The sequence below is a fragment of the Leptonychotes weddellii genome, chromosome X (assembly GCF_054177405.1).
Source record: "Leptonychotes weddellii isolate Sample4059 chromosome X, ASM5417740v2, whole genome shotgun sequence".
NCBI lineage: Eukaryota > Metazoa > Chordata > Mammalia > Carnivora > Phocidae > Leptonychotes > Leptonychotes weddellii.
The window spans coordinates 56145867-56158618 of NC_138385.1; the positions used below are offsets into that span (position 1 = coordinate 56145867).

The window sequence follows — 12752 nt, forward strand, 5'->3', positions numbered from 1 at the left end:
TTGAGCCCCCACGTCGGCTGCATGCTCAGCAAGGAGTCTGCTTGAAGATTCTCTCCCTCTGCCCCTCCCCCCACTTGCGCACTCATGCTCTCTCTCAAATAAATAAATCTTTATTTTTTTTAAAAATTGATTATTTGACAGACAGAGAGAGAGAGAGAAAACACAAGTGCACAAGCAGGGGTGTGGCAGGCAGAGGGAGAGGGAGAAGCAGGCTTCCCGCTGAGCAAGGAGCCTGACACGGGGCTTGATCCCAGGACCCCGGGATCATGACCTGAGCCGAAGGCAGTCGCTTAACCGACTGAGCCACCCAGGCACCCCTAAAATAAATAAATAAATCTTTAAAAAAAATTCACTTGAGATCTCAATAGCAGAATGGAGACAAGAAAAGAGTCAATAAATTTGAAGACAGATCAATAGAAATTACCCAATCTAAGCAACAGAACAACAAAAAGTTTGAAACAAAACAGTCTCAGAACTTACGAAGCAATATTAAAATGTCTAGTATACAAGTCATCAGAGTGGCAGGAGAAAAAAAAAAGTTTATAGGAATATTACTGGAAAACTTCCCTAACTGATGAAAGATAAATCCACATATTCAACTACCTCAGCAAATCCAAACAAGATAAACTGAAAGAAAAACATCCAGAAATATCACTTTCAGCAGTCAAACTGCTAAAAACCGAAAATAAAAAAATTTGAAAGCATCTACAAAAAGCAACACAGTTCAGATAGATTATCAATGACTCAAACTACTGCAAACTTCTCATCAGAAACCACAGGGAACAGAAATGGTAGAAAAACATCTTTACAGTGCTAAAAGAGGGGCACCTTGGTGATTCAGTCAGTTAAGCGTCTGACTTTTTTTTTTTTTTTAAAGATTTTATTTATTTATTTGACAGAGAGACACAGAGAGAGCACAAGCAGGCAGAGTGGCAGGCAGAGGGAGAGGGAAAAGCAGGCTCTCGCTGAGCAGAGAGCCCGACGTGGGGCTCGATCCCAGGACCCCAGGATCATGACCTGAACCGGAGGCAGCTGCTTAACCAACTGAGCCACCCAGGCGCCCCAACCGTCTGACTTTTGATTTCGGCTCAGATCATGGTCTCAGGGTTGTGGGATGGAGTCCCAGGTCAGGCTCCAGACTCAGTGGGGAGTCTACTTTAGATTCTCTCTCTCCCTCTGCCTATGCCCCTCCCTGCACTCTCTCTCTCTCTCTAAATAAATCTTTAAAAAATTAAAAAAAAAAATAAAGTGCTAAAAGAAGAAAAAACTTCTAACACTTTTTTATCCATCAAAAAAGTCCTTCAGGAATGAAGATGAAATGAACACATTCTTAGATGAAAGAAAATGAAGAGAATTCATTTTAAACAGAGTTGAGATGAAATAATAGAGTTCTTCACTCTGAAGGTAAATGATAGCCAGGGGAAGCTAACATCTTTAGAAATGAAGGAAGACCAGAACTGGTAAATGACTGAGTAAATATAAAAGCTCATTTTTCTCCTCTTAGGTTCTTTATATAGGACTCTGAAAAGCAGAAATCATAACACAGTCTGATGGGCTTTCAAAATACATAAATGTAAAACACATGGCAACTATTAAAAAAAATCATTTAAAAAAGTATGGCTTTTGTTTTACTTAATTTAAGTGGTAAAACATTACATCTATATAAACTTTACTTGATTACTAGGTATGTTTATTGTAATCCTTACAGCAACAACAACAGAACATACCAAAAAATTTAAAAGAACATTAAAATGGAATACTAAAAATATTCAAATAATGCAAAAGAAAAAAATGAAAAACAGAGAAACAATAACAAAGACAACGAAGCTCAGGCAGAAAGCTAGAAACAGCATCACTACATCCTTAAGAGAAGAAACATGCCTGACAACTGCAAATTAATGACTTTATTAACCGCAGAAGTGAAGTCATAAAGTAAAAAATTATATACAAATTTAGAGAAAGGTAGGTACCTACAGAGAAAAACAGAATCTGAGCATTTGATCACTGGAACAAATGCCACAAAAAGTGGCAAGAAAGTAGGAAGATATAACTAAAAATTAAAATATCCTGCTAAAGGCCAAGTGTAGGCTATCATGAGAATGACAAGCCTTTGGGGGGAGGGGCATTTCAAAAAAACAGGGAGTGCGTTGTACCCACCTGCAGATTTTTTTAAATATTTTTTTTTAAAGATTTTTTCTATTGATTCATTTGAGACACAGAGATAGAGAGAGAGAGAGGAAGAGCATGAGCAGGGGGAGAGGGAGAAGCAGGCTCCCCACCGAGCCAGCCCAATGTGGGGCTCGATCCCAGGACCCCAGGATCAGAACCTGAGCTGAAGGCAGACGCCCAACCATCTGAGCCACCCAGGCGCCCCCCACCTGCAGATTTTACAAACAGGTGGCCACAGGGAAGATTACAGAGAAAGATTCCCTTGGTGCTACTTGGTGGAGGGGAGCAGCAAGTATGGCTAAAATTCTGCCCATATGTATTCCTCCCATCTCTCTTACCAAAAAAAAAACCAAACAAACAAACCCACAAAAGTTCTTAAACTAAAAGCAAGGTCATTAAAACCTATACTCTGAAGCACTGAGTAGAGGAATAGAGGGCATAGCATTATACCTGAAGGTGCAAGAAGACTTGTGAAGACCATATCCCAAAACCCAGATTCACAATGCCTGCTTAAGACTGAGTCTCAATCCAAACATTAGAGAATGTTCCCATTTTCTACCCCCAAACACATGCTGGCAAGCACTGAGTGACATTAGATGACACAGAGGAACGCTGAAGCAGACAGACCCTCTCTGGGGAGCAGTGCGCAAAGGGACAAAACAACACAGGGACACAACAACAAAGTATCATTACATGGTTCCAAGTCTCTGGTGCAGAGAGAAACCATAGTAACAAACTCTAAATTCAGCCCAATACTGACTAGGTTGACACAAAATTCTACATAAATAGCCTAGAAAAGGGGAGGGTGTGCTTTTCTCAAAGAATAAAAATATTTACTTCAGGAGGAGGGGGAAGATGATGGAGTAGGAGGACCTTGAGCTCACCCTATCCTACATTTACAACTAGGTATCATCTGCACCCAAGCCAGTAAATCGGAGAACAAACTGAAGACTGACAAAACAAACTCCACAAGTAAATATGGAGAAGCTGCTGCATCTGAAAGGTTAGGTAGGTCAGAAAGGCATAGAGAGGCTGCCCGCAAGAGGGAGGGAGCTGCATGCATGCAGACAGGGCAAAGAAACAGGCCCTAACACCAGGGAGCTCACACAGGGAAGATTAATCCCCCCCCCCCCCTAATGTTTGGCTTTAAAAAACAGACAGGCTGGTGCAGATGAGTCAGGAGAGGTTATCAAACATGATATTTGGCCAAATCCATTATAGTACTACTTGGTTCCAAATATGGATGATGAAGGGGAAGGAGAAAATGATGATGATGACGACGAACAAGGACTGGAAGATACTGATGAAGGGGCGCCTGGGTGACTCAAGTCGGTTGAGCGTCAACTCTTGGTTTCAGCTCAGGTCTCGGAGTCATGAGATGAAGCCCCTTGTCGGGCTCCAAGTTCAGCCAGGAGTCTGCTTGAGGATTTCTCTCCCTTTCCCTCTCCCCCTGCTCACTTGCTCTCTCTCTCAAATAAATAAGTCTTAAAAAGAAAAAGAAAAAAAAGATATTGATGAAGAAGGAGATGATGATAAAGGTGGAGAGGATGAGGGTGAGAAGAAAGGACAGGAGGATGAAGGAGAAGAACACTGATGGATTCCAACCTTCATTTTTTTAATTTCCTCCAGTCCCTGGGAAAAAGTTGCAGTGTTTTTTTTCCTCTTCTTGTGCTCATTCACCCTGTTTTTTGAAGTCATTTTTCTCTCCCTCTATAACATGGTTTTCAACTTATGTTGGGGGGGAATATCTTGAGCAGAATACAATGGGAAAAGAGTCTCTACCACTTTCCTTTCCAAATTCATTTTTACCCCTTCCTGTCTCAATAAAAACATGAAATCAACACCACCATGCTCTGTGGGGAAAAAAAGGAAAACCTGCTCCCTTACCTTTGCTGGAAGCTGGAGAATGCTAGGCCCCGGTATAGTAGTGTACAGAATTCTAACTTTTTTCCTCCTTTTTCTGTATATTGGGCTCAGAGATTACACTGTGTCTCTATGTGAATATGGACAGTTAGCATTTGCCAACATGTATCTTTCTACTTTCTTTTAAAAAAAAGAAAAAAAAAATTAAAATGGAATTACAGAAGATCAGCAAAGGGTAGGTTTGAGATCCCTAGGTGGGTTAAATGGGCACTTTGACAACATGGCTTCTCCTTTGGTGTGTTTAACTGTGATGTTTAATGGACATCCTTGCAGTTTAAGATGACATTTTTAAAATTATATTCTCTACCTATGATGACTAGAGCCCTGCCACTCAGTAGGAGATCAGAACCTATACATAGGATCTTACTTGCAACTGACATTCCTTATTACAATTTTGCTCCTTTTTATTTTTAAATGTTGTGTTTCACTGGAAAGGAAAGATCATGCTCAGTTTTAAATGCTAAAAGTGTACAAGTTGTTTTGTTACAATAAACTACCTACCTACCTATCTACCTACCTACGTACAGACATACATACCAAAGGGGCTGAATTCCATCAGTTTGTAAAACCAGTAGGACTGGGAGCCTGGAGCTTTACAAGTCAGCTGACTCAGCACTGGGTAAACTACCAGAGCTAGTTATAGCTGTGTCACTGGCCTTAAAGAGACAGCAGCCCGTGTGGGGAGGCAACATAAAAACAGCAGTTTACACAACACCAGGGGCACATAGGAGACAGATCTGTTCATACTGATTTCAGAGTGTGTTGGGGGACTTCTCCAAAAACAAGGGGGGCTGAAGGCACCATTTTCCTCCCCTGCCCCCCAGCATAAAACACAGAGCCATCTGTGGGAGGCAGGGCTACACAGACACTGGTTACCTAACCTGCTAGCAGTATGCCCTGCCCAAAAGGTCTCCTGAAGAGTCCCCCACTCCAAGCCTGCTAGCTTCAGCCCTGGCCTCAGGACAGATTTTCTTAAATCCCTGCATTCACCCCACCCATGCAGCCACAGGGTGCATAGCTGCTGTTTCAAGCCACACCCATCCACCACACTGTGCCCAGCCAATGTGTCCCCAGCCACCATCATGCACCACACCCACCTGCATGCCCCCCCAATCACTGAGTTCAGCCCCTAGCTGCCACAGGGCTTCGGGAGATCCTGGAAAGAACTAGTGGCCCAGTGCAAACTTTGCTAACACCACTACCCTGCCCCCAAGTTCCCTGGTGGGCACGCCCGTTCAAAGCTGGCCTGCCTGGGACCCACTAAAACCACAAAGAGCAATTACAGCCCACAAGAGGCAGACAGAGAGCGCAGACAACTGCACTAAAAGGAAAAATGACTCAGACACAGCAACAGGGCATATGTAACACATAGGATACTCTCCTGAAGTGGCAGGTTCTAGTGAACAGCATACCACTGCAGGACACTCCAGGACCTCTTCTTCATAAAGTCACTACTTTCAAGAGCAGAAGACACAGATGACTTTCTTAACATAGAGAAACAGACACAGAAAAGCAGACAAAATGAGGAGACAGAGAAATTTATCCCAAAGGAAAGAACTGGACAAGACCACAACCAGAGATCTAAGCGAAACAGATACAAGTAAAATGACAGACAACTTAAAGCAATGATCACAAGGATATTCACTGGATTGAGAAAAGAGTGGAAGACAAGAATGAGACCTTTAACACAGAGATAAGGAATAACACAGCAGTGATAAAGGGCTTGATATGAAATGAGAAACATACTTGTTGGAATGAATAGCAGCATGGAAGAATCAGAGGAATGAATTAGTGACCCAGAAGACAGAGAAATGGAAAGTAATCAAGGTGAACAAAAGACAGAAAAAAATTATGCAAAATGTGAACTCAGGGAACCCAGTGACTCCGTTAAACTTAACAGCATTCATATTATAAGAGTCCCACTAGAGGAAGAGAGAGAAAAGGGGGCAGAAAATTTATCTGAAGAAATAATAGCTGAAAACTTCCCTAATCTGGAAGGGAACAGATATCCAGATCGAGGAGGCAGAGAACACCCATCAAAATCAACAAAAGTAGACCCACACCAAGACATATAATATGTAACAAAACATAATTAAATTTCCAAAATAGAGATAAAAAAAATTTAAAAGCATCAAGACAAAGAAGTCATTAACTTACAAGGGAAAACCCATACAAATAGCAGATTTTTCAACAGAAACTTGCAAACCAGAAGGGAGTGGTATATTAAAAGTGCTGAATGGGAAAAATCTACAGCCAAGAACATTCTTTCCAGCAAGGTTATCCATACACAATAGGAGACATCGAGTTTCCTAGACAAACAAAAACTTAAGGAGTTCATGACCAATGAACCAGCGCTGCAAGAAATATTAAACGGGACTCGCTGATAGAAAGGAAAGATGAAAAAGGATAGTACAAAGTAAGAAGTAACAAAAGCAGTAAAAATGAATATTTCTGTAAAAAATCAGTCAAGGAACTAACCAATAAAAAGGGGTATGAAAATAGTAACATATACCTAAAACATGGGGAGGAGAGGAGTAAAGAATGGGTTCATATTTAAATGACCATAAACTTAATATAGACTGCTATCTGCAGATGAGGTTATATACAAACCTACTGGTAATGATATATCTAAAACCACCAATATATAGGCAAAGAATAAAGAAAAAGACATCCAAATATATCACTAAAGAAAATCAGCAAAACATGAAAGACAAAAAAAGCATCAGAGAAAATCTTTAGAAACAGCCACAGAACAAGTAATAAAATGGCGATAAATATTTATCAATAATTACGTTGAATGTAAATGGATTAAAGGCTCCACTCAAAAGACATAGGATGACAAAATGGATAAAAAAACAAAACCCATCTATATGCTGCCTATAAGAGACTCATTTTTGACCTAAAGACACCTGCAGATTGAAACTGAGAGGATGGAGAAGCATCTATCAGAGAATGGACATCAAAGAAAGCCAGAGTAGTAATATTTATATTGGACAAAACAGACTTTAAAAAAAGACTGTAACAAGAAACAAAGAGGAACACTGTATAATCATACACTGTATAATCATAAAGGGGAAAATACAACAATTAAGATGTAACAATTGTAAATATTTATGCACCCAACATAGGAGCACCCAAATACATAACGCAGTTAATAACAAACATAGTAGGGGACTTTAACACTTTACTTACATCAATGGACAGATCATCTAAACAACATCAAGGAAACAATGGCTTTGAATGACACACAGGAGCAGATAGATTTAACAGATCTAGGCAGCAGCTCTTTCTGTCCATGGGTTCTGTCCCCGTGCTTTAATAAAATCACCTTTCTGCACCAAAAAAAAAAAAAAAAGATTTAACAGATATATTCAGAACATTCCATCCTAATCAGAATACACATTCTTTTCAAGTACACACAGAACATTTTCCAAAATAGATCACTTATTAGCACACTAATAAAAAAAAACCTCAACAAATTCAATAAGATCAAAATCATACCATGCATATTTTCTGACCACAATGCTATGAAAACAGAAATCAAACACAAGAAAAAAAATCTGGAAAGACCACAATACATGGAGGTTAAATAACATACTACTAAACAACGAATGGGTCAACCAGGAAATCAAAGAAGAAATAAAATACACGGAAACAAATTAAAATAAAAACACAATAATCCAAAACCTGTGCGATGCAGCAAGAGGTTATAAGAGGGAAGATTATAGCAATACAGGCCTACTTCAAGAAGCAAAAAAAATCTCAAGCAACCTAACCCTGCATTTAAAGGAGCTAGAAAAAGAACAACAAAACTAAAACCAGCAGAAGGAAGGAAATAATAAAGATTAGGGCAGAAATAAATGATAAAGATTTAAAAAAAAACACACAACAGAACAAATCAATGAAACCAGGAGCTGATTCTTTAAAAAAAAAAAAAATAATAATAAAATTGATAAACCTCTAGCCGGAAATATCAAGGAAAAAAAAAAGACTCAAATAAATAAAATCACAAATGAGAGAAAAGAAATCATAACCAACACCACAGAAATACAAACAATCATAAGAAAGTATTATGAAACACTATATGCCAACAAACTGGACAACCCGGAAGAAATGGATAAATTCCTAGAAACATATAAACTACCAAAACTGAAACAGGAAGAAATAGAAAATTTGAACAGACCAACAGATAATCAGCAAAGAAACTAAATCAATAATCTAAACACTCCCAACGAACAAAAGTCCAGGACCAGACAGCTTCACAGGTGAATTCTACAAAACATTTAAGGAAGAGTTAATACCTATTATTCTCAAACTATTCCAAAAAATACAAAAGGAAGGAAAACTTCCAAAATCATCTTATGAGGCCAGCATTACCCAGATACCAAAACCAGATAAAGACACCACAAAAAAGGAAGTACAGGCCCATACCCCTGATGAACATGGATGCAAAAATCCTCAACAAAAATACTAGCAAACCAAATTCAACAATACATTTTTAAAATTATTTTTAGATTTTATTTATTTGACAGATATCTCCTAGATAAGAACACAGGCAGTAACTTCTTTGACACATTGGTTGTACCAATTTCTTTGTAGAGGTCTCCTGAGGCAAGGGAAAACGAAAGCAAAAATAAGCTATTGGGGACTACATTGAAATAAAAAGCCCTGGGGCGCCTGGGTGGCTCAGTTTGTTAAGCGACTGCCTTCGGTTCAGGTCATGATCCTGGAGTCCCTGGATTGAGTCCCGCATCGGGCTCCCTGCTCGGCAGGAAGTCTGCTTCTCCCTCTGACCCTAACCCCTCTCATGTGCTCTCTCTCAAATAAATAAATAAAATCTTTAAAAAAAAAAAAAAAAAGAAAGAAATAAAAAGCCCTGAACAGCAAAGGAAACAATCAATGCAACCTACAGAATGGAAGAAGATATTTGCAAATGACATATCTGATAAAGGCTTAGTATCCAAAATATATAAAGAACTTATACAACTCAACACCCAAAACACAAATAATCCAATTTAAAATAGGCAGAAGACGGGGCGCCTGTGTGGCTCAGTTGGTTAAGCGTCTGCCTTCGGCTCAGGTCATGATCCCAGAGTTTTGGGATCAAGCCCCACATTGGGCTCCCTGTTCTGCAGGGAGCCTACTTCTCCCTCTCACTCTGCCTGCTGCTCCCCCTGCTTGTGCTCGCTCTGTCTCTGTCAAATAAATAAAATCTTAAAAAAAAAAAAACAGGCAGAAAACATTAACAGGTATTTTTCCAAAGACCTACAAATGGCCAACAGACACATGAAACGATTCTCATCATCTCTTATCATCAAGGAAATGCTAAAGTACAATGAGATACCATGTCATACCTGTCAGAATGGCTAAAATCAACCACAGAACAGGAGTTGGTGAAGATGTGGAGAAAAAGGAACATTCGTGCACTGTTGGCGGGAATGCAAGCTGGTACAGCTACTCTGGAAAACAGTATGGAGGTTCCTCAAAAAGTTAAAAATAGAACTAACTTATGATCCAGTGATTGTACTACTGAGTATTTACCCCCAAGAATATAAAAACACTAATTCAAAGGGCTACATGCACCCCTCTTGTTACAGGAGCTTTATTTACAACAGCCAAGATATGGAAGCAGCCCAAGTGTCCATCGATTGATGAATGGATAAAGATGAGGTGGTATATACATACAATGGAATATTATTCAGCCATAAAAATAATGAAATCTTGCCATTCCAACATGGATGAACTAGAGAGTATAACGCTATGTGAAAATAAGTCAGTCAGGAAGGACAAAAACCGTATTTCACCCATTCACTCAAACCATATGATTTCACTCAGAATTTAAGAAACAAAGCAAGCAAAGGGAAAAATAAGAGACAAATCAAGAAAGAGATTCTTAAATATAGAAAACAAACTGATGGTTACCAGAGGGGAGGTGGGTAGGGGGATGGGTTAAAGAGGTGATGGGGATTAAGGAGTGCACTTGTGATGAGCACATGGGAATGTGATGTATGGGAAACACTGAATCAGTATATTGAACACCTGAAACTAATATAACACTATATGATAACTAACTGGAATTAAAATAAAAACTTAAGAAAATACTTCAGGATCTACTGTCTTACATAATATGTCTTCCAGCAAAATTATAATGTATATAAAAACAAAGGGACAAAAAATAGTGTGAAGAAAATGCAATCTTCAAAACCAGATTCAGATATGAGACGTAGAAACTAACGGAGAATTTAAAATAACTAGGATATGTTAAAAACATAGACAACAGGCCACATCATGTAGGTAATATCAGAAGAGTTGGAAACTATAAAAAAGAATCAAATGAAAATGATAGAAATTGAAAACACCTTAACAGAAATGAATATGCCTGCCTTTAAGGGAGCTTATAAGCAGACTCAACACAAATGAAGAATCAGGAAACTTGAATATAGGTCAACAGCAACTACCCAATCTAAGATGCAAGCAGAAAGTAGAGGGGGAAAAATCATTCAAAACAGAACTATGGAGGCAGTAAGATCAGTGGTTGCCATTACTTGGGGACAGGAGGAAGGGAATAAATAGGTGAAAGACAGAGGATTTTCAGGGCAGAGACTGTGTAATACTTCGGTGATGGATACATATCATTATACATTTGTCCAAACTGTGAGCCCTAATGTAAACTAATGACCTTAGATGATGATGTGTAAATAATGAAGGTTGATCAGTTGTAACAAATGTACCACCCTGGTGGAGGATGTAGACCATGGGAGAGGTGATGCATGTGTTGGGGGAGGGAGTATATGGGAAATTTCTCTCCCTCCCTCTCAATTTTGCTATGAACCTAAAACTGCCCTAAAAAGAAACTGTGTTAAAAAAAAAAAAAGTTGCCCATACTTTTTTAGGAAATAAATTTATCAATTAGCATTAGTATTGTGCCTTCAGTGCTCTTTCTAAAACTGTAGAGGTTTTCCTGTGTTTTCTTCTAGATGTCATATAATTTCTCAATGATTCATTTGTACAATGAGTGAAGTATGTCTTCACACTTGCTTTTGGCGTGTGGTCCTCCAATTGTTTCGGCAGCTTTTGTTAAAGAGATTATCCTTTCAACATTGAAGAGTCTTTGCATCTGTGTTGAAAATAATTAGATTTCTGTGTATCTATTCCTGTCTCTGTTTCACTGATCTTTGTCTTTCTCCTTTCACCAATACCAAATACTACTGATTACCATTTTTATCATAAGTCTATAAATAAGATATAGTGTGTCCTTTCAAACTGTTTTTTTTAAGATTTCATTTATTTATTTGAGAAAGAGAGGGAGAGCAGAGAGGGAAAGAGAGAGGGAGAAGCAGACCCCCTGCTGAGCAGGGATCCTGACATGGGGCTCCATCCCAGGATCCTGAGATCATGACCTGAGCAGAAGTCAGACGCTTAACTGACTGAGCCACCCAGGTGCCCCTCCTTTCAAACTTTTTATTTTTACTTCTCTAGAACTGTTTTGGTTATTCTAGTTTCTTTGCATTTTCATATAAATTTTAGAATAAGCTAGCAATATCTACAAAAAGACCTTGCTGAGATTTTGACTGAGACAACTACTGAATCTACAGATGAAATTCAGAGGATTTGATATCTTACCAAATCTTCTGATTCAGGGATGTAGTATTAATCCCTATTTATCTAGATCTTCTTTGATTTATTTCACTAATATTTTGTTATTTTCAGCAAAAATTATAAAAGCAGCAACAGAAAAAAACACACAAGTGACCCAAAGAATCTTTACTTGTGATTTCTCATGAGAAACAATGAGGACCAGAGGCAGTATCTGGTATACCCAAAGTACTAAAAGAAAAAATAAAAAAATGACAAGCAAGAAGCTTAACTCCAGAAAACTATCTTTCAATAATGAGGAAAAATTAAGACTGACAAAAAAGGACTAAGAATTCAGTTAGTCAACCTGCCTTAGAAGAAAAAAACAAATTCCTTCAAGCTGAAAAGAAATGACTTTAATTCAAATCCATATGAAGAAATAAAAAAGAAGCCCATATGAAGAAATAAACAGGCTCAGAAAAGCTAACTACATAAATAAATGTAAATGACAGAATAAATATAATTTTTACTCTTTTCTTCTAAAATAATTCAAGAGAACTGCATAAAAGATACAAGTATTGGGGCGCCTGAGTGGCTCAGTCATTAAGCGTCTGCCTTTGGCTCAGGTCATGGTCCCAGGGTCCTGAAATCAAGCCCCACATCAGGCTCCCTGTTTGGCGGGAAGCCTGCTTCTCCCTCTCCCACTTGCCCTGCTTGTGTTCCCTCTCTCGCTGTGTCTCTGTCAAATAAATAAAATCTTAAAAAAAAAAAAAAAAGATACAAGTATTATGCACATTATAATCTCTTGAACAACAATTTTAAAATGAACTAAAAAAATACACTAGAAATGAGAGTTTCCTATTGCTATACATCCTAGCCAGCAATTGGTATTTTCAGGTTTTTAAAAATTTTAATCACTCTAATATGGGTATGAGGATTTCTCATTTTTTTAAATTGAATTTCTCTAATTGCAAATGAGCATCTTTTCATTTGCTCATTGGCCATCTCTGTATCTTCTTTGGTGAGGTGTATGTTCAGATCTTTTGCCCAATTTCTAATTGGGTTGTTTTCTTATTATTGGATTT

At 38.4% G+C, this 12752-nt stretch overlaps 1 protein-coding gene across 18 annotated transcripts in view; it reads right to left on the reverse strand.

Moving 5' to 3' along the window:
* Positions 1 to 12752, reverse strand: part of LOC115941091 (uncharacterized) — a 448023-nt gene that overhangs the window by 395626 nt on the left and 39645 nt on the right. The gene's annotated exons all lie outside the window — the stretch shown is intronic.